Consider the following 20,309-nt stretch of genomic DNA (forward strand, 5'->3'; position numbering starts at 1 on the left):
CCATTGCCGAAGCCCAAACAATCATAACACATCAGGGGGCGTTCCGTTGTCGCCGCCTACAATTTGGGGTGAGCGTGGCCCCAGGGTTGTTTCAAAACCTGATGGAACGTTTATTATATGGCATTCCTGGGGTTGTGCCCTATTTTGATGACGTGCTCATCTCTGCTACCAATAAAACAGAATTATTTGAACGACTACGACAAGTGCTATGAAGATTTCAAGAGGTGGACTAAAAGTAAAGAAAGAAAAGTGTAAAGTAGCAATAAATCAAGTCGAGTTCCTAGGATACCTGATCGATGCATCTGGATTGCACCCCACCAAGGAGAAAGTACAAGCAATACAGGCTGTGCCAACACCAAGGAATAAGATGGAACTCCAGGCCTTTTTAGGGCTTCTCAATTTCTACAGTGTGTTTTTGCGACAAAAGGCATCTGTCGCTGAACCACTACATCGACTATTGGGGAAAAAGGTGCCGTGGGTAGCTACATTTGTGGGGGTAAAAAGATTAATTTCCTTGGATAGCGTCTTAGTTCAGTTTAATGAATGTCTGCCGTTAGTCCTGACGTGTGATGCATCCCCGTTTGGAGTCGGGGGAGTTTTGAGTCATCGCCTTTCAGACAATCGTGAGGCTCCAATAACTTTCTTTTCCAAGACATTATCATCTGCCGAGAGAAACTACAACCAACTTAATAAAGAGGTGTTGGCTGCGGTGGCTGCAATTAAGAAATTTCATGAGTATGTTTATGGAATGATATTTGATCTAGTGACAGATCATAAGCCACTTTGGGGACTAATCGCGGGGGATCGGCAAACACCACAGATCCTGTCCCCAAGAATGACATGTTGGACAGAGTTCTTAGCAGCATATAGTTATCGACTTATACATCGACCTGGCATAGAACTGGGCCATGCTGACAGCCTAAGCCGATGTCCGCTACCAAATCTAGTGGAGGATCCATCTCCAGCAGCATCAGTACTGCTGATTGAGACCATGCCGTCTGTTCTTGTTACGGCCACAGAAGTGACAACCCAGTCGAGAAAAGATTGAACAATCATGCAAGTGTTAAACTGGGTGTGGAGGGGGTGGCCTAAAGAGACAGGGAGTGTAGAGTTTATGCCATTCCAGGCAAGGCAATACGAACTTTCAGTGCAGAAGGGTTGCCTATTGTGGGGGAATCAGGTAGTGATACCTTAAGGCTAAGGAAATAATTATTAAAGACTCTACATGAAGGCCACCCCAGAATTGTAAGGATGAAGGCATTGGCCTGTAGTTATCTGTGGTGGCCAAATATAGATAGAGATATTGCGGAGTGGGTGGCATCATTCCAAGCATGCCAGGAATCGAGGCCGGCACCTCCTGCAGCACCACCATGGGACTGGGAAACACCGAAAGGGTCCTGGTCTAGAATACATCTCGATTTTGCAGGGCCAATAAAGGGGTTGTCCTTCTTAATTGTTGTAGATGCCTATTCCCAATGGCTGGAGGTGTTCTGTCCCCGTTCCACTCACGCACCCCCACAGACGGCCTGGAGTTAATAAGCCACACGACAGAGTTCTTTGAAAATAAAGCTGGCAGCAACCCAGTGGCTAACTGCCAATTCAGACCTTACTGACACAAAACAAAGATTAGACTGCAGCATTCTGATAAAACAGGCAGAGTTTTCAACAATACAAGGATTAATCCAAATGCAGTCCGATAAAGCAGGCAAAGTCCAGTAACGCAAAGATCATGGATTATTTCTAGTTTTTGCTTGTCACAAACTGAACCGGCCACCACACCCACATTTATACCCTGTGGGGTGTGACCCAGTGACTCAGCTAATCTCTGGCACGCCTTCCCCTCTGCTGCGCACGCTTCTCCCTGCGCCTCTGGCGAGGGTCCAGCCAGCACTTATCTCCTTTGTCACTGTCCACCTGTGGCTGCGGGGACGTGCTTGGCTCTGAGCATATTTTTTGGCCTTCGGTGTCCTCTGGAGGCATTGCCAGAGAGGAGGATCCTGGAGAGGGAGGCCTTGCCAACTCTTCTTCCTCACTCTCAGAGTCTGCATCTGTCGATAGCCCAGACTCAGGCAACAGAGCCACAACAGGAGGTGGCCATAATGAAGTCAATCATGATGGACGCTGTTCTGAGAGTATTAAACAAAATGTCTGCGACACATGGGTTACCAGACGTGTTGGTATCGGACAATGGATCACAATTTATGGCAATGGCATTCGAAGTATTCCTAATAAACTGAGGAATACGTCACGCCCTGGTCATGCCATTTCACTCCATGAGTAACAGGCAGGCAGAGAGAATGGTGCGAACAACGAAAGAGACCTTGACTCGAATGGGTCCAGGGGACTATCAGGAGAAACTTGATAAGTATTTGTTCAACCAACACATCACTCCCTGTGTAGCCACTGGAAAGAGCCCAGCCGAATTACTTATGGGTTGCTGCCGGAGAACAACTTTAGATAGAATACACCCCGATTATTCGACAGAAACCCTCACAGACTGGTCAAAACCTTTAAACACGGTGATCTAGTATACACCCGGAATTATACGCGTCAACCCATATGGATGCCGGCCAAGATTACAGATGTTACGGGTCCCCGTTTGTACTGGGTGGAGCTCGAGGATGGGCGCCTGTGGTGCCGACATATTGATCAGCTTCGGAGCCGAGTGAGGAAGACAGTCATTAGGGAGCTGGAAGAAATAAACCTGGGTGGGAATCCAGAAGAGTGAGAGGGACAACAATGCAGTGAAAGGATATCTGAAAGGCTGAGGCCAGTATAGAATGAAACACCTGTTATTGAGGGTCCATTGTCACGGAGCTCATCTCGTTCTTCATCTCATCTCCAACTGAGGGATATGTTCGAGGGGGGGGTGTAGAGAGTATTTGTAAGCCATCTGATGTAGTTGAAGAATCGTCGAGAATGCAGTCAATGTGTGAGGGCCTGACAGAAATACAGGAGAGCCGCCAGTCGATGCGAAGCCGCTATAGACCAATGTATCTGGATGATTATGTTTGTGGTATATGAAGGGGGAGGGGTGTTATGTCCGCACAGGCGTGAGCAGAGACTTTTCTTCTGCCATGCAGGTGTGGGACATATTTTAATATTATTGGTTAAAGGCTGATAGTTTTCCTTTAAAAGGGGCTATCAGCTGGAAATTGCATGCTGGTTTTACTGAGTCATTGTCTGCAATAAACATGGCTGTTTAAAGTTTGGCTTCTTCTCTGTATTCCTACTCCCACACATTCCAAATATGAACTACAGAAAGAGCCTCAAAATAAAAAGATAAAAGAAAAATGGTATATTATAAAACATAAAATTAATTTGACAATACAAAAAGAAATGGCACAAAAAATTAAGATGGTGATGTCAGCTCCGGATGGTTTGTAAGCCTATCAAGCCCTTTATTGTGCCAGTAGTTTTGGAGGCTGGCAAATGTCAGAAGTGCTCAGCCCTCATTGATTCAGGATGCACAAGGTGCATCATGAGCACAGGGGTGGCATTCAACCTTGGAGTTTGCCTACATAAATTGGTGCAACCAATTTGTTTTGAGCAATTGGTCAGTGTTGGGGGGTCAACCAGCAATGCACATTACAAGTAAGGTGGCTATGGAACTAGGCCAGCATGGAGAAGAGTTGCGGTTTATAGTAGTCCCTCGAATAACCGAGGAGTTTGTTCTTGGCCTAGCTTGGTTGGATAAGGGGGTCCTACCATATATTTTTTTTAATTTGATTTATATGCCGCCCTTCTCCGGAGACTCAGGGCGGCTTACAATGCGTTAAGCAATAGCCTTCATTCTTTTGTATGTTTTATACAAAGTCAGCTTATTGCCCCCACAAACTGGGTCCTCATTTCACCTACCTTAGAAAGGATGGAAGGCTGAGTCAACCTTGAGCCTTGGAGAGATTCGAACCAGCAGAAATTGCAGGCAGCTGTGTTAATTACAGGGTACACTAAACCCCTGTACTATCAAGGCTCTTGGCTTGAGCCTACAGGCTACAGGATACCATATGGTGGGCCGGTGGTTGCAGACACCTGAGAATAGAGTTAGGACCCAAGCCACGGCCACATGAGGCCCAATCCCAGACCGGGGGCCCATCGAATAAGAACCAAATTGGGGATATGGCCAAATCAGGGGAGGAATTGGCTTTCCCCGAGGAATACAATGACCTGAGGGAAGTATTTAGTGAGAGGGAGTGTGACATTTTGCCACCTCACTGGGTCACAGACTGTGGGATTTAGATCATTCCTGAGGCATCGTTACCAAAACCAAAGATGTATTTGATGACTCCTCAGGAGTTGGCTGAGATGAGGGCCTATATTGAGAAGAATCTCAAGAGAGGCTTCATCCAGCATGCCAGGTCCCGGATAGCGTCCCCCATCTTATTCAGGGAGAAAAAAGATGGTGGGTTACGTGTGTGTGGAGTTTAGGGGGATCAATGTAGTTTGCGGAGAACATCAATACCCCCTCCCCCTCCTAAAAGACATGATGGCTCGATTGTCAGAGGGTTGTTACTTGATGAAGTTAGATCTCCGTGAAGCCTATTACAGGGTCAGGATTAAGGATAGGGATGAATGGAAAAAGGCTTTTAACTGACTCCTGGGGAGTTATCAGTACAGGGTGATGCCGTTTGGACTCCAAGGCACACCGGCAGTGTTCATGCAGTTCATCAATGAGGTGCTGCATGAACAATTATATAAGAAGGTGCTTGTCTATTTGGACGACATCCTCATATACATCCTGTCTATGAAAGAACATGTCCAGTTGGTACAGCAAGTGCTACGCAAACTGTTGAATGCTCACTTATATGTTAAACTCTCCAAGTGTGAGTTCCACAAGATGTCCCTGGACTATCTTGGCTTCAGAATATCACCAAAAGGTGTGGAGATGGACCCCAATAAGGTCAAGGCGGTTTTAGATTGGCAAGCCCCTAAAACCAGGAAACAACTACAAATTTTTGGGGGGGGTTGCTAACTTCTACTGTCAATTTATACCATCATTTGCCCAGGTAGCACTTCCACTCACGGATCTATTGCGGACTAAACACCTGACTAAAACCCCATGTCCAGGTTACCCTCTCACATGGACAACCACCTGCCAAGAGGCAGTTGAACACTTGAAATACCTGTTTGCTAGGTAACTGATCTTACGGCATCCAGACCCTCCAAACCATTCGTGGTACAGGCAGATGCCAGCGATGTGGCAGTAGGGACAGTACTTCTCCATGCCAACGTGGAGGGAACTTTCCAACCATGTGTGTACACGTCACGGAAGTTGAACGACACTGAACGCAATTGGCCCATTTGGGAGAAAGAGGCTTTTGCAGTTCGGTGGGCATTGATGACGTGGTGCCATCTATTGCAGGGGGGGAGTGTCCCCTTTGAAGTATGGACGAACCATAAGAACTTGGAGGCCCTGCAATCCCCGCGGAAACTATCCCCAAAACAAGTCCGCTGGGCACTGTATTTTCGTAGATTTAACTTCAACCTGAAATACATCCCAGGGGGGAGAAATTTCCTAGCGGATGCCTAATCCCAAAAACCACAATACGATAGTACCAGGGAGGTAGTAGTACAGGCAATATTGCCAGTACAATCGATCCAAACCAACACAATTCCAACCACTATAGCAGCTTTGCAGAGTTGCAGTGGCGAGGACATATCCCATGTTATTCAAGAAGCCCTCACCACCAACCCTTGGTTTAAGGAGAACCAAGCGTGGCTGACGAAAAGGGAGGGGTTTGCATGGAAGGGGTCCAAACTATATGTCCCCAAAACTGTACGATTAACAGTTTTACAGCGCTGTCACAATGTGCGGGTAGCCGGACATTTCGGCTTCCTAAAAACATTACATTTAGTGAACCGGCAGTTTTGGTGGCCTCAGATGCAAAAGGATATAGAAGAATACATACGGAGTTATGTTATCTGTAGTACTATGAAAATCAGGCCAGGAAACCTCCAGGGCTATTACAACAGCGGCCAATCCAACTCAACCACAGAAAACAAATAGCCATGGATTTTATAGTCGATTTGCCAGCAAGTCAGGGAAACACTGTTATATGGACAGTCATTGACTTATTCTCTCTCTTTTTTTTATTGAAAAGTTTTACAAAAAGTTTACATATTTCCCCCCCTTCCCTACCTCAACCTCCCCCCTCCCCCGTCCTCTTCCCAGAACAAATTACAGGGTATAACCTTCAACAATCATAATCAATCCTAGTCTAAATAATTATAACATTCCACATCTCTTGTTCCTTCAATTCCCTAATTACCCACCTAGTTTTATTACTTAAAGACACACCAAATATCTATATAATCATTCATAACCTATCTGCAATTTCTTATTCCGGTATTTATTTTGAATATAATCTATCCATCTTCTCCAGTCTCTTAAATATCTTTCATTTGAATGATCCTTCAAGTACGCCGAGATTTTTGCCATTTCCGCTAGGTTTGTAACTTTCATTGTCCACTCTTGGATTGTAGGTAAATCTTGCTTCTTCCAATATTGTGCCACCAACAGTCTTGCTGCAGTTATTAAGTTCAAAATTAATTTAGTCTCTATAACTGTACAATCCATAACTATACCCAGCAGAAACAGCTGTGGTGTAAATTTCAACCTCTTTTTAAGAATATTTTGTAAAATCCACCAAATTTTAATCCAAAATGCTTTAACCTTTTTACATGTCCACCAAATGTGAAAATAAGTGGCATCCTCACAATTACATCTCCAACATTTTGGTTGTACATTCGGATACATACGAGATAACTTTTTTGGGTCTAGATGCCATCTATAAAACATTTTATAAAAGTTCTCCCTTAAATTTTGTGCTTTGGTAAATTTCACATTTGTCACCCATATTTTTTCCCACGTTTCCATCATTATTGGCTGTTCAAAATTCTGCGCCCATTTTATCATACAGTCCTTAACTAACTCTGTTTCCGAGTCCATCTCTATCAACATATTATACAATCTTTTTATGTGCATTGGGCTTTGGTCTCTAATTTGTTTAATTAAATTTTCATCACTTTGTATAACACCAGTTTTCTGGTCTTTTCTCCATCTGGCTTGTAATTGTACATATTGAAACCAAGTTTGAGTTATTTTCTCCTCTTTCAACACATTCACAGGTTTTAATTTTAATATACCCCCCTCCATAATGAGAATATCTTTATATGTAATTACATCCTGTCTACTTTCTATACTCGTATTCTCTATTGCGTGCCTGGGTGCTGTCCATCTTTTCATTTAACTTATATTGATATTTCTTCCAGACACGCAATAAAGCATTTCTCAATATATGACTCTTAAATGCTCTATCCACCCTTTTTTCATACACTAAATAAGCATGCCAACCATAGACCAGGTCATGCCCTTCAATATTCAATATCCTTCCATTGGTTAGATTAATCCAATCACTAATTGCTGATAACACAGCTGCTTCATAGTACAATTTTAAATTTGGCATTTTCAATCCTCCTCTTTCTCGTATGTCCTGCATTATTTTCAGTTTTATCCTTGGTTTCTTACCTTGCCATACGAACTTACTAATACCTTTCTGCCATTCTTCCAGGTTGGCATCCTTTTTCAGTATTGGTATCATTTGAAAGAGGAATAAAAACCTAGGTAAAACATTCATTTTTATAACTGCTATTCTACCCAACAAGGACAGTTGTAATTTTTTCCATTTATCCATTTCAGCTTGTATTTTATGCCATATCAGTTCATAATTATGCTTATACAATTTACCATTAGAAGATGCAATATAAACTCCTAAGTACTTAACTTTTTTAACTATTTCACATCCCGTTACCCTTTGTAACTCCTCTTTTTGATTTGTTGTCATATTTTTAACTATCATCTTTGTTTTTCCAATGTTTATCTTAAACCCAGATACTTGACCATACTGTTTTATTATATCCATCAAAACCTTTGCTGATTCCACTGGATGAGTTAAGGTCATAACCAAATCATCTGCAAATGCCTGTACCTTATATTCATAGTCTCTAACTTTGATTCCCTTTATCTCATCTATATTACGTATTTTGTTTAGCAACAATTCCAAAGTTAATATAAATAATAATGGCGATAAGGGACATCCCTGCCTCGTACCTTTTTCAATTTTAAAAGTTTCTGTCAAACTACCATTAATAATTATCTGAGCTGTCTGTTCCTGATATATTGCTTTTATGGACTGCATAAAGCAATTTCCAAATTGCATCCTATTAACCACTCTCAATAAAAATTGCCAATCTAATTGATCAAAAGCTTTTTCCGCATCCAAAAATATAAGCACCGCAGGGATTTGGTTATTCCTTTCCAAATATTCCAATATGTCAACAATTTGTCTTACATTATTTTTCATTTGTCTACCTTGTATGAAACCAGTTTGGTCAGCATGAATCATTTTTTGCATTACTAACATTAACCTATTTGCCAATATCTTAGCAAATATTTTATAATCTGTATTCAATAATGATATGGGTCTATAATTTTTGGGATGTGTCAAATCTTGATCTTCTTTTGGAATTAACGAAATAAAAGCTGTTTTCCATGAAGGTGGTACCCCTTCACCCAACTGAATTCTATTAAATAATTCTTTAAGAGGTACAACCATCTCCAGTTGTAAATATTTATAATACAGAGCTGTTAGTCCATTCGTGCCAGGAGCCTTACCAGTTTTTAACTGTTTAATTGCTGAGAGGATCTCCTCCTCTGTTATTAATTGGTTTAACCAATTAATTTAATCTTTGTTCCTCTGTAACTATAGGAATATTCTGTCTATCCAGATATGTCTCTATCTCTGCACCTTGTATTTTGTCTGCAGTATACAGTCTTGCATAAAATTCTAAAAATGCCTTTTTAATCATATTTTGGTGATACACCTCTTTACCTTTGTACTCTATTTTCTCTATGGTACGAGATTTTTGTTTTTTCCTCAGCATGTATGCCACCATCTACCTGGTTTATTTGCATTACAAAAAGTATTATGTTTAGCATACTGTAGATTGGTTGCCACTTGGTCTGAAAGCATCATATTAAATTGCCCACGTAATAGACTGATCTCTTCTTTGATTTTCTTATTCCCTGGGTTATCAATTAACACCCTTTCTTTTTTCTTGATCACTTCTTCTAATTCCCTCCTTTTTTTCCACCTGTCTACGCCTATATGCATTATTCATATTTATCAAAACTCCTCTCATGTATACTTTACTAGCATCCCATACCATATCCATAGATGTTCCCTTATTCATATTAAAAACCAAAAATTCCTTCATTAGTTTTTTACATTCTATTACATTTTTCTCATATCTGAAAAGATTTTCATTTAACCGCCAAGATCTCCTAGATCTTTCCCCACACTCCAGTTCCATCCAAACTGGACTATGATCAGTTAAAATACTGGGACAAATCTTTATCTTCTTTACCCTGGAAAAAAAATCATTTGTAATTAATATAAAATCAATTCTTGAAAAGAATTGATGTCTATCTGAAAAAAATGTAAAATCTTGTTCTCTATAGTTCCGTTCACGCCAAATGTCTCTTAATTCCATATCCTCCATCATAGCAAAAAAAATCTTAGGCAGTCTAGATCGCAATTTAGTAGATTGTACTATTCTTTTCTTATCAATACCAGGGTCTATCATTCCGTTCCAATCTCCCATCAATATACATGAATTATAATCCCAATGTAGTAATTTTGTATGTATCAATTTATAAAATTTCTCTTGTTGTTGGTTAGGAGCATATATCCCCAATAAGAGTGTTTTCTTTCCTTCTATCATTATCTCAATTGCCAGGAATCTTCCTTGTTGATCTGCCTCAACTAATTTAGCCGTCAAATCTCTTTTCAAGTAGATCACTATTCCATTCTTTTTTTCTGGGGCTGATGCAACAAAATGTGTTCCCAATTTTGTATTTATTAAATATTTTTGATCAGTTGTCCTTATATGTGTTTCCTGCAGGCATATTATTTCATTTTTAAATTGTCTCAAGTGGTGAAATATTTTCTTCCTTTTTTGTGGTGAGTTTAAACCATTAACATTCCAGGTTAAAAACCTAGAAGCCATCCTCAGACTCTCGAAGCTTGGCGAGAACCGCTTGATAATCCTCTTGGAATTTTCTTTTGGGTCTCGCCCCTCCCACAGCTTCTGCACCAGTATTCACTTCTTGTGATAAAGCCTGCTCTTGTAACTTTTTAACTCTTCAACTTTACTTTTAGTAGCTGCTCTGGTTTGTCTTTGATCTTTGCCTTCTTCTTGTTTTTCAGCTATATCCCATGCTTGGACAGGACTTGAAAGTTGCAGTACCTTCTCCTGCATACTCATAGCTCCGCCTTCCAATTGCTTCTGCAGATCCTCTTTCCTTCCCTCTGTCGCCTCTCTTGCTTTTTTAACTCCTGGCACTGGTGGTTGTCCAGCCTTTAGTATGTTACTATAAAAATCTCTTGCTTTGCATATTGTATTGAGACAATATCGCTCTCCTGCATAGTCCACCGATAATCCAACTGGGACTTCCCATCTGTATTGTATCTGTCGATTCCTCAGCTCATCTGCCAGAAAAGCATACTCTTTCTTGGATTTCAGCATTTTGGGTGGTATTTCTTTAAATACTGCAACTTCTTGTCCTGCCACTTGCAACTTATTTTTATAGACAGCTTGTAAAATCTCATTTCTAATCCTTCTGGTGACAAAGTAAATCACAACATCTCTTGGTAGTTTCCTTTGTCTAGCTACCCATGAATTAACACGATAAATCCGGTCCATTTGCCACTTTCATGGCTTACTGAAACATCTCAAGTGTTAGCATTTGTGCTTGTGGTTGTAATTGTGGTTGTAATTGAGCTTGTGTATCTGCCGGAGGCAATAAAGTTTGCAACCTGCTAGTTTGAGCTGGGGAACTTCCCGCACTCCCTGCTTTAGGCAGCACCAATTTTGTCTGCTTTGAAGCCATTTTAAAATCACACAGTCTCAGAAACAGTTCTTAAAGTTCTTATGGCCAGCGAGGAAAAATCAGAAAATCTTTAAAATCTTTAAATTTTGATTCCCAAAGTCCAAGATATAAGGTTAAATCCAAAAAGTTTTAAGCGGAGTTGTTAACTGATAGGCATTAATGAGTTAATAAGTCTGTAACAACTTTCTTCTTAACTTTCACTTTCGTCTCTTTGTTTTAATGAGCCAGCGCCATCTTCCCCTCCCTTTCCACTCCAGCTCCGCTCTTAGAGACTCGAAAAGAAACGATGTTCAAAGGAATTAAAGTATAAGTACTTGCAATTACGTAATCTCCTGTCTTTGTTCTGCCTGCTTCAATTTTCACTTTGTATCAATTGGTAGCAGGGGCGGACGTGGCATTTTGCTCTGCCTTCTGGCAGAGGCGTCCCGGCTTTGGAGCTTTCCCAGGTTCTTGGGGAGCTCACACCTTTCGAGCCCCAGAATTAATTCTAGGGCTCTTATGGAGCTCTACCCTGCACCTGGCTGCTCGCTTCCCCCTCTTCTCCCAGGGGGGGGGAAGGTTCTTCGCCGCTAGACAGCTGATTTTTTGCTGTTCTAGTGGCTAGCAAAGTTGCGGGGCTAGCGCTTACCCAGGGAGCATCTTCAACGTCCTACGGAGCTGCCGGAAGTCGGGAGTCATTGACTTATTCTCGAAGCAAGCACATTTTGTTGCCTGCTCCGGCTTACCTTCAGCGAAGACACTAGCAAGGTTATTTATTGTACATATTTATTGGCTCCATGACATTCCACAGAGGATTATATTGGACAGGGGAGTACAGTTTACCAAAGGTTTTGGCGGAAGTTCCTAGAACGAGTGGGTAGCAAACTGGGTCTCTGTTCAGCCTTCCATCCCGCCATGAATGCGGCGGCAGAAAGAGCAAATGCCATAGTTGAATAGTATCTGCATTGTTATGTGAATCACCAGCAAAACAATTGGGCCGAACTACTCCCTTATGTGGAAGTAGCATATAACAACGCAATACTCAACAGTACCGGATTCACTCCATTCAGAGTAGCTACCTGCCTATACCTGAGAGTCCCTCAACTGTTACAGAGGACACAGATGTGCAGGAATAGATGGCCCAAGCACAACAGGTATGGAAGTCTGTTACAACAGCTCTACAACAGGCAGCAGACAAATATAAGTGGCAGGCCGATAAAACCCGACAACCCCAAGAACAGTTTTCTGTGGGCCAATGGGTCTTTCTATCTACAAAATATTTAAATCAACACCTCCCGAGTAAGAAACTAGGACCAAAATACATTGGGCCCTTCCCAGTAGTACGGGTAATCAACCCGGTATTGGTGCAGCTCAAGTTGCCTCGACTGTTGGGGAAAACACATCCCATCTTCCACTGTAGCCTACTCTGCCCGGCACATTCATCCACCCTACGGAAAACAAACCCCGCACCACCCCCTCCAATAATGGTGGATGGTGACCAGCACTATGAAGTCAAAAAGGTGCTGGACAATACCTTCTCCTGTGGAAGGGATATCCCATATCTGAATCCTCCTGGGTCCCCGAAAGAGACAGAAATGCTCCCCAACTGATCGCTAAGTTCCACAAAAAGTATCCAAGGAAACCAGGGGGACAGTGGACAATACCTCCACAACCCATGTCTTACTGCGATCTTTCTGTTACAGATACTGTCTCTGTGGTAGAGGGGGCCGCATGTCAGCTCCGCTGGGCTAGCCGGCCCAGAGCTGCCATTCAGAGGAAGCTGTGCATCCAGTGTCCAGCACGGCCACCATCCCACCAAGCCCAGCCAAAATGTTGCCATGACATCCGGGGATGTAAGCTCTGGGGCCACGCTGAACCCCACCTGTGTCAGAAGCAACTGGAATCCAACCGGCCTGAGAGACCCTGCCGAACTGCCGGGATGCCACGTGGCCGCCAAACAGCTGAGGGGCGGTAGTGTGGCAATAACATCACTCAGGATGGCAGAGAGGGCCAAATGAGGCCTAAAAGGCAGTGGGTGGGGGCTGGAGGAGGGAGGATTGGATAGGCAGTTTTGGCAAGCAGGTAAACTGTGGGTGTAACTATTATGCTGGCTTAATGCAGAGAGCAATTACTCTGGGAACTGTGGGAGGAAAGATGCGTGTGATTGGGTGATGGGAGGGGTGGTATTTATTATATAAAAGGTGGCAGGGAGCACGGGCATGTAGCCCTAACAAAAGATTCAACAGAGATTGTCAGTACATGCCAGGAAGTTAATAAAAGAAAGCAGCAACAGACCGAGTTTGTGTCCTTTCTTTTGCCTTCTGGTTGGAACCTGACAGGTGAAACAAAACTATTTTGAATACGTGAATAAAATTGGTTGATGGTTAGCATATAAATTAAAGCAGGAAAAAACAAAAAGAATAATACACCAACTACAAGACGATAGTGGGACAGTACAATATAGAAGGGAGGACAAAAAAGAAAATAACACAAAAAAATTTCTCAAAGCTATATTCACAAGAAGATATAGCAGAAGACAAAGTCAAACAATATATAGAGACAATAAATATGAGTAAAATTACTGAAGAGCAAAAGGAAATGTTAAATATACCAATAACCACAACAGAATTTGAAGTTGCATTGAGAAAACAAAACAACAATAAATCACCAGGTCCAAATGGGCTCCCTGTTGAGCTATATAAAAATGCACAAGAGATATTGGAAGGGATAATGCTGGAGATATTTAATGAGGCCCTTGAGGAGGCGAAGATACCAGTAATTTGGACAGAAACAATCATTACACTTATTCCAAAAGAGGATACAGATTAGCAGCAAATTCAAAACTATAGACCAATTTCATTATTAAATACAGATTATAAAATATTCACATCAATAGTAGCAGAGAGAATTAAATTTTTTTTGAATAAATATATCCATTCAGATCAAAACGGATATCTAACAGGACGACAGATAAAAAACAATATGAGGATCATAATGAACACTCTGAAATTCTACGAAGTACATCCTGAAAAGCAAGTTACACTGGTTTTCCTTGATGCCCAAAAAGCATTTGATAATTTAAATTGGAAATTTATTACAACGCAATTGAAACTTATGGAACTTGGGACAAAATTTGAAAGAATGGTGGAGAAAATTTATATTAAACAAACAGCTAGGGTAATTATGAATGATGATATTACTGAAAAATTTGCTATAATTAAAGGAGTAAGACAAGGGTACCCACTCTCTCCTCTTCTATTTATTCCAACATTAGAAACACTTTTGATAAAAATTAGAGAAGATCAAGAAATAAAGGGTTTAAAAATCAAAAAAGAAGAATATAAGGTCCAAGCATTTGCTGATGATTTGGTATTTATATTGGAAGACCCATTAGAAACTGGACCCAAATTGATTCAAAAAGTAGAAGAATTTGGTGAGGTAGTGGGACTTAAGATATATAAAAATAAATCTAAATTAATAAACAAAAACCTTACAAAGAGACAAGAAATTGAACTGGAAGGGAAAATAAAAATACAAATAATGAAGAAAATAAAATATTTAGGAATTTGGCTTAAAGCTAAGTGCTCCTCAATTAAGGAGGATAATTATGATAAAATATTACAGCAAATAAAAAAAGATCTAGAAAATTGGAAAAATTTACAGATTTCATTCTTAGGGAAGATTGCCACAATCAAAATGAATATATTGCCGAAAATATTATTTTTGTTTCAAGTTATTCCAATAAAATTAGGAAAAACATTTTTCGAAGCCTTAAACAAATTAATTACCAAATTCATATGGCAGGGGAAAAAAACTCAGGATTAAATTAAAACTTTTACAAGATACGAAAGAGAAAGGGGGATTGGCACTTCCTGAGTGGGAAATATATTATCATGCACCTATCTTAACTTGCTTAAAAGACTGGATGGAATTAAGGAACAAAAGGGTTTTAACTATAGAGGGACATGACCTGTCAGAAGGATGGCATGCATTTCTCTGGGATGAGAAACATAAAACACATAGCTATTTTCAAAGGCATATATTAAGGAATGCACTTTTACAGATTTGGCAAAAAATAAAAAAACAGCATTATACAAAAATTCCAATGTAGCTATCCACAATGGAAGCATTGAAACATCCAAATTTAAGCAATATAAAAAAGGTAATTAGATATAATGATTTGTTAAATGAACAGGGAAATGTGAAAACAAAACAAGAATTAGAACAAGATTTAGGCAGAGAGATTGATTGGTGGACATGCGCACAAATTCAGTCTAAATATAGAGGATATAAAACTATATGAAATACAAACGGATCAGCAAGAATTGGACAAAATTATACAGGAAACAGAGGAAAAATTCATTAGTAAAATATATAAATACCTATTGAGATATAAGATGGAAGATGAAATTGTCAAGGAAACAGTGATTAAATGGGCAAAATTTTTTAGATATAATATAGAATTGGAGAGATGGGAAAAAATGTGGCAAACAAATATAAAATTGACTATGTCTGCAGCATTCAAGGAAAACAGTTTAAGATGTTTTACAGATGGCATCTCCCTCCAGCAAGGCTTGTCAAGATGTTTCCAAATAGTTCACCAACATGTTGGAAGTATAAAAGATTTATGGAACGTATTACCATCTATGGTGGACATGCCCTTTTGCAAAAAAGTACTGGGCCAAAATCAGAAAATGGTTGGAAGAAATAATTAACCAACCCATAGACTGGAAACCGGAGACATTTCTGTTGGGAATGTTTACAAGGAAATATATTAAAGAAATACAATATCTAATTTTACATTTGAATTTACAATTTACATTTACAATGGAATATTGCCATTCAATTGGAGGAAGGGGGAGATTTGGATTCGATTTACTAGCATTGCCTGTGTCAACAGATATTTTACAACCTATATCATGGCGCCAAAGAGCCCTGAGATCCTCTTTACCTGGAGGAATTTTTATGATAGCCATGTGGGTTGTTTCACTTTAAAGGATAACAGTTGTGAATGCATGGTTGTTCGGGTTCTCAGGGAAACTAGTAAAGAAAACATCTTCACACTTGTGTATTGGCTAAAATCTGCATTCTGACTTAAAGGGAGGTGTCTCTACTGCTTTAATCCTACTTGTTTTGCCTAAGGGTATTCAGATATTGCTTTAACCTGGTGGCTATTACTTCTGTTTAATAAAAGGTATCTTTTGAACAACCACGTTTCAAGAGTTTTTACTTTCTTAAATTGGAAGGAGAGGCAATCCTTACATAACGGCTGCAAGAATATCATATACACAGAACTGGAAAAATGATAAGACACCAACTGAAGAAGAACTGATAAGGAAAATTCTGGACTGCTGAGATGGATAAATTAGCAAAGGAGATAAAAGAAAAAGAAGATAGAGATTACTGCAGTATGGAACAAATGGTATAATTGGCTGGAGATTAGAAATAATAAATAAGAACGAATGAGGAAAGGTCACAAACGGATAAATGCTTGTAAAATAATTGATAGTTATAGTATTATATGTGAAGGAATATATATAGAAATATGGGATAATGGGACAATAAGGAAAATATATTTAAAGAAGAGTAAGGGGAAAATAAAATAAGAGAAGACTACTGCTGAAAAATTGTTGTAAAAAAGGAATATATGTTTTGTGTTTGTGTATGTCACGTCCTATAGTTTAAAAAAGAAAAGCCGCACGAGCTCTGAATAAGAATTTTTATCAAGAGATACAGTGTGTTTATTTTGCTGCATATTCTTTTCAAGAAACATTAATTAGTGATAAAGCAAAATTACATTTCCAATTTAGTTGAAGTGAATACTCCCTTCCACTTTTTTTGAATATATGTTTTATTGGTGCATTTTTTTCATTAAAAACATAAAAAATTCCATGTCTATCTGAACAGCGTGTTGTCTGAGCATAATTAATCTTAAGTAAAGGTACAACAATAACCATAATCATACTTAATCTTAATAAACATATCAATATTAATCATAAAATAATAAAACAATTAGTTTATCCATCTTTTTTCTTTTTCAATAAGGTTATAAGGCTTGAGAAGCTATTTAGAAACATTTATTACTTTTAAGTGGCAGACTTTTACTAATGGCATATTATATATTATTTTTAATAGCGTGTGTATTTATGCATATTAATTTTATTGGCAAAAAAATCACAAACTGAATAAATTCCAAGCTATTACTTAAAAATGTTTTTATAAAACTGAAGCATCACATTTTTACTTTTAAATATTCAGCTTCCGATAAATGATCTAAAAACCTGAATGAACAGACTTCAGAGTAGATTCTAATTGTCACAGCCAATGTTCAAACTCATATTGAATATAAAAGAAAATTGGCTGAGGAAATAAATTTGATTAAAAACAATGTTGCCTGCAATACCTAATGTTTCTTGCAAACTATGCCTTTTCTCACTTTTTTCTACACTTGTAAGGAATCAATAGAATATTTGTAGCTCAAGGTTGAACTGTATAGTTCTTGATGTTCTGTTTTCTTGCAAATGTTTCATTACCAACTAGGTAACATTATCAGTGCTAGTGATGCTATCTAGTTTGGTAATGAAATGTCTGCAAGAAAACAACCATGCTTAGAGACTAACCAAAGATTCTTCTTGTAAGGAAAAAATAAATTGAAATAGGTGTATAGAATTGCTACCTTAAACACAATGCCAACTCGATAACCTTGGGCTAGTCACTCTCTTAGCCCTAAGAAGGAGACAATCAGGGGTGGGTTCTAATTTTTTTTACTACCGGTTCTGTGGGAGTGGCTTATTTTGTGGGCGTGGCTTGATGGTCATGTGACAATTATTTAGGATTTAGCAGAGGTACTGGTCTACCAGACTTTTAACTGCTTGCAGAGCTGTACCAATCTACGCATTTATTTTTGCAGGCACTGATCTACCCATTTATTTTTGCAGGTACCAGTCTACTCATTTGTTTTCTTTTAACACTGATCAGCTGTAGGGCGGCCCTTTGAAGCCCGGCGGCAAGAGTTTAAACAGTTTTTTTTCCCTCTAGCCATCAGCTGGGACTCAGGAGGCAGCAATAGATTGGGGGTGGGGCCAAATAAAAGGTAAGAATAACATGGTGGGTGGGGGGGCGGGGGCCAGAACTGGTTCAGTGACGTCATATCATCACCGCTACCGGCTCGGCGGAACTGGGAAGAACCGGGAGGAACCCACCACTGGAGGCAATGGCAAACTACTTTCAAAATCTTGCCAAGAAAACTACAGGAACTTGTTTAAGCAGTCTCCAGGAGTCAAGATTGATTAGAAGCCCCACACGCCCAATAAGAGGAACTCTGGTTTAAAACATCAATGTACTTCTCTGAAATATATGTGGAGTTCTCTGTAAGGAAGCATTTAAGTTACAGTTCCTTATCCTCTTATTAAACTTCCACAATCCTTTTGGGATGCTACAGCTGTCAAATTCAATTTAAATTTGAAAACCTACCATGTACTACAATCCTACTTGTTTTATTGTTGTTATTATTGGCAAGAGAGATATCTCATATAAAATAAGACATTCTATATTAATATTTGGTACCTGATAAGACGACATGACTGGGTACTGGACAATCATGCTTTGCATCTGATTTCCCTGTTGGTTATTTATTAGATTTTGGTTTGGGGGAGAGTGTTGCATTCCTACGAGTCCATGGAATCCTTGCTGTTGATTGGTCAAGACAGACTGATAACCTGAAAGAAAGAAGGTAACTTTTCAGCCAAATGAATTTAGAAATGCTTTCATCTCTCTAGCCCAAGTTCTACCATTGCTGTAGGATTAGAAAGTAATGTAATTAGTCAAAGAATGCTGATTGTACTTCACAGTTCCCCTCTGTTATTAAAAATATAAGGAATTAGCAGATTATAAACTGGTAGAACCTAAGTATTGCTATCTAAACCAATACAATGAAGCCCTGTTTGGTATAGTTACTTCCCAAAAACACTACCTAGATCTGTGATGGCGAATTTATGGCACGCATGCCAGAGATGGCACGCAGAGCCCTCTCAATGGGCACACAGCTGCTCTTCTGAGTTTTGTCACATGCATGTGCGCCGGCCAGCTGGTTCATCGCGCATGCACACCGACCAGCTACTCTCTTCTGGGTTCCGGCCACATGCTGGTCTTCTTGCAAAGACCAGCTGGCCGGTGTTCATGCACGTGCAGGAACCCAGAAAAGAGCAGCTAGCTGATGTGCATGCATGACGGACCAGCTGGCCGGCGCACGTGTGCATGATGGACCCGGAACAGCAGTTGGCTGCTGAGCACATGCACACCAGCCAGCTGCTTTCTTCTGGGTTCCAATGCTCCGGTGCATGCGTGTGCGTGTGCTTCAGTTTCAGCACTCAGTGCTGAAAAAGTTAACCATCACTGGCCTAAATCCAACCTCTCCCCCAATAATTGCTGATTTCTATCCTATTCTGTAGACAGAATATGTTATTCCTTATTTCAGCAAAGGTGTTTATGAATAATGAAAAACAAAATTGGGGAGACAAGCTGAAGTGGTGACATTTCTGTTCTTTATGCAGATCTTTTGATTGACTGTCAATCAGGATAAGGCTATTTGTGTGGAGAGACAATGATGGCACAATATCAGAGATACATTTTTAATATAAATCATGCAGTTCCTGGGCCAGATATGCTGTGCTGCATAAATCCCGGTCTTCAGAAGAAAGTTATTAGTTCTCAGTGGAATGACATTTGCAATGATGGTGTTTGCTTTCTATTTCTTTGCACAATTGAAAGGATACCTAGCTAATAATCGCTGAATCATGAAGTATGTTAAATAATAAACGACTCATGAATAGAAATTAAGGAGTGATGACACTTATATTTTCACATTGAAATAAGTCATCTTGTAGCTTTTACACAAAGAATCTCTGCTCTCCTGAATTTTAAAAAATATAACATTAAGTAGAAGTGATACATGTTCCAAGAAAGCAATGTAAATAAGAAGCATGCCCAATATGAATGCCCTTCAGCATTTTTTGTTTTGGCTTACAGAATATGATAACTGGAATGTTAGGAGATTATCTTGCCTGGAAAGTATTCTGACATTAAACAATATCATAGCACTGCTTTGTTTTTTGGCTTCAAAATGTATTGGGATTACAATTTCCAAAATTCCCAGTCACCATAGCCATAAATTATTATACTCCAAAACATTTGGAGAGAATTAGATTGTGAAAAATTGCTATATACATGATATCTGAAGAATCTTAATTTATAGAACTTAAGCAACTGTGATTTTCAGACCCACAGTACTGACTTGCATATGGTAAGTAAAAATTTGTTCTAAAACTGATCCAATATGTTTTGTGTTGTAGCGCGGGAATAACGAGAGGCACAAGCAGGC

The 20,309-nt window shown here is 39.6% G+C and overlaps 1 protein-coding gene across 6 annotated transcripts in view; it reads right to left on the minus strand.

The window, feature by feature from the left end:
• The window catches only part of ARPP21 (cAMP regulated phosphoprotein 21), a 468,982-nt gene that overhangs the window by 19,506 nt on the left and 429,167 nt on the right, over positions 1-20,309 (minus strand). For all 6 annotated transcript variants that reach the window (XM_087892466.1, XM_087892468.1, XM_087892467.1 and 3 more), the window contains one exon: positions 18,497-18,648. The gene's annotated coding sequence lies outside the window, so the exon portion shown is untranslated. The remainder of the gene's footprint in view (positions 1-18,496; positions 18,649-20,309) is intronic.

Source organism: Pantherophis guttatus, chromosome 4, assembly GCF_059756535.1.
Source record: "Pantherophis guttatus breed Tessera chromosome 4, ASM5975653v1, whole genome shotgun sequence".
Lineage (NCBI taxonomy): Eukaryota > Metazoa > Chordata > Lepidosauria > Squamata > Colubridae > Pantherophis > Pantherophis guttatus.